The following is a 3,491-nucleotide window of genomic DNA, read 5'->3' on the forward strand; positions in this document are numbered from 1 at the left end:
CCCCAAGATCAGTACCCACTACCGTAAAAAAAGTAACTTCAAAACGGGTTAGGTAGACTAAAATACGAACCTGAGTTGTATGGTTGAAGTATAAAAAATGAAATATTTGGCAATACTGAAAATTGACATTTAATCATGTCTACAGTAGCAAAATTTGCTCAAGACACCTGTTTATATAATCGGGAAATAGATCAGTCAACAACAACAACAACAACAACTACTACTACGAAAAGAGCCATTCAATGGATGAATAATCCTAATTGACTGTCCCCCACCGAGCCACTATTTAAAATGAATAATCTTCTCAAAGTAGTTGATCGGAGGAATCTTCAAATCCTTGAAATCATGAGGAAAGCGTTTTTAAAGGAATGGCCATCAAGATTAAACCTATGCATATTGAAAAATAATCCAAGGCTTGGTGGCTGGCAAGCAACTACCCCAATTGCAAAAACGATGTCCCTAGAGGAGCTCCCAAACGACGCTTTTCCAAATCAATTGGCCAATGTTGGTGCTATTGATCCAAACTTAACCCCAAGAAGATTCAACAAGAAATAAAAAAGCGGATGATACAAAAATTTAGCTCTGAATCGTGCAAACTTACGAATTGCTTTGCTGTCACGCCCATACGTTGAATTAGGCTTCATCTTCTGGGATTATTTCTGCCCTTTCTCTACTTACTGCATGACATTGTATTACTTGAGAAATCACGGGCGGCTTTCCTCCCAAACATAACATTTATTGGCACTTATTGGCACACAGGTTGGTGAACACATCATTCATAATAATAACCTTTATTGCGGCTCTTGGTCATGTCAATTTGTAAAATGCACCAAACCGTTTTCATCAAATCCTACACAAAAATCGTTACAAGAATAAAAGAACGAAGTGCTCAGAATGATAAAATAGTTGACTAGATTGTAATACCAGAGTGAATATGACTAGAGTTGGTTCAGTGCACATGAAAAAAGGGAAGAAAGTAAGCAAAGATCGTGCATAAGCAGTTGGGTAGAGGTAATTGATGAAAATCTTGGTTATTGCAGTAGAGTGGGTGGTGGGTGAGATTGAACAGATCTCTCGTCAGCTCCCGTCGTTGATGATGGTATTGGGCTGGGAGCCGGACAAAGGTGCGTGACCGCCAAATCTCAGAAGGGATGTCGGGCCAAGGACAATATGTCTTAAAGTTGAATATTTTCAAAATCACTAGTGATAAGAGTTTTAATTTAGCAAATAACAGCGACCGAACGAGCCCACTTCTGGTCAATGACCGCACACTCTTGCAGCGATACGTCGAGGCCAACGAGGTTGAAGGCTCGGTAGCAAACTACTACTCTCCTCTGGAGTCGCCTGAAGAATCTGGCGATGAAATGGAGGAGGGGTCCTTAGTCAGAGTGCCAAGCGTTTCAAAAGAAAACACCCTCTCACTGCAACCGTAAGAACACAGAGGCCTTGTCGCTTCATAAGAATCGTCTGATATGGCAAGACGATGAACACTTTAGCTTTTTTTCTAAAGTTTTGTTGCGTCCGATCCTGTGGGAGTGGGGAAGCCTTGTAAGCGCTTTCCTGCTTTGACGTACCCGGCGTTTCATAAGGGCAACTCCCTAACTACGCACATGACATTGAATGTGAGGAAAATCAAAGTCATGATGAAATCATCGTCGTTGAAATAAGTGGTTGTTTAGTAGTTAAGGAGATAGCACGGCAACGAAAGAAAATGGAGGAAAAGTCGAGCAAATTTTTAGGTATGCAAAAACCGAACCCCAAGATCAGTACCCACTAACGTAAAAAAAGTAACTTCAAACGGGTTAGGTAGACTAAAATACGAACCTGAGTTGTATGGTTGAAGTATTAAAAATGAAATATTGGGCAATACTGAAAATTGACATTTAATCATGTCACGTAGCAAAATTTGCTCAAGACACCTGTTATATAATCGGGAAATATCAGTCAACAAACACACACAACAACAACTACGAAAAGAGCCATTCAATGGATGATAATCCTAATTGACTGTCCCACCGAGCCACTATTTAAAATGAATAATCTTCTCAAAGTAGTTGATCGGAGGAATCTTCAAATCCTTGAAATCATGAGGAAAGCGTTTTTAAAGGAATGGCCATCAAGATTAAACCTATGCATATTGAAAAATAATCCAAGGCTTGGTGGCTGGCAAGCAACTACCCCAATTGCAAAAACGATGTCCCTAGAGGAGCTCCCAAACGACGCTTTTCCAAATCAATTGGCCAATGTTGGTGCTATTGATCCAAACTTAACCCCAAGAAGATTCAACAAGAAATAAAAAAGCGGATGATACAAAAATTTAGCTCTGAATCGTGCAAACTTACGAATTGCTTTGCTGTCACGCCCATACGTTGAATTATGCTTCATCTTCTGGGATTATTTCTGCCCTTCTCTACTTACTGCATGACATTGTGTTACTTGAGAAACCACGGGCGGCATTCCTCCCAAACATAACATTTATTGGCACTTATTGGCACACAGGTTGGTGAACACATCATTCATAATAGTAACCTTTATTGCGGCTCTTGGTCATGTTCGATTGTAAAATGTACCAAACCGTTTTCATGAAATCCTACACAAAAATCGTTACAAGAATAAAACAACGAAGTGCTCAGAATGATAAAATAGTTGACTAGATTATAATACCAGAGTGAATATGACTAGAGTTGGTTCAGTGCACATGAAAAAAGGGAAGAAAGTAAGCAAAGATCGTACATAAGCAGTTGGGTAGATGTAAATGATGAAAATCTTGGTTATTGCAGTAGAGTGGGTGGTGGGTCAGATTGAACAGATCCTTTTGTCAGCTCCCGTCGTTGATGATGGTATTGGGCTGGGAGCCGGACAAAGGTGCGTGACCGCCAAATCTCCGAAGGGATGTCGGGCCAAGGACAATATGTCTTAAAGTTGAATATTTTCAATATCACTAGTGATAAGAGTTTTAATTTAGCAAATAACAGCGATGCCACTAAACAGAGAACTGAATTGATTTTTATTCCAAGAAATCAAGTCCCAATTTCTTAGCCCATACTCTTTAGCATCAAACTTGATGTATGAGTTGTTCAAACAATAAAGTACTTAGATGGCATTGTTGTCGCTGCCTGTCACACGAAGTGCTCTGGTATCCTACGTTTAGTTTTAATAATTCATTTGATCGCATCACTTTTATTGTTGATTTTATAAAGACACTAGCCAATTCCCAAGTAATCAGTTATCAAATGTATAAATAATAATAATAAAAAAAAGATCATAATTTGATGTGGGAATAATCAGTTACATTTTGAGACGAGCTAATGGTTTCCCAACATGCCACTAATAATGTGATGTCATTGAAAAAGTAAATCAATTTTACTAACAAGCTTCTGTGATTTTTTAATTGATGCTATCAGTAATCCACAGGTTTTTTTTTATTTTCGATGTTGCTAGATATCTCATTCAAAATTGCCAGGATTTCTTGTTTGGTAGTTTGTTCAAGA

The sequence above is a fragment of the Tigriopus californicus genome, chromosome 1 (genome assembly GCF_007210705.1).
Source record: "Tigriopus californicus strain San Diego chromosome 1, Tcal_SD_v2.1, whole genome shotgun sequence".
Taxonomy (NCBI): Eukaryota; Metazoa; Arthropoda; class Copepoda; order Harpacticoida; family Harpacticidae; genus Tigriopus; species Tigriopus californicus.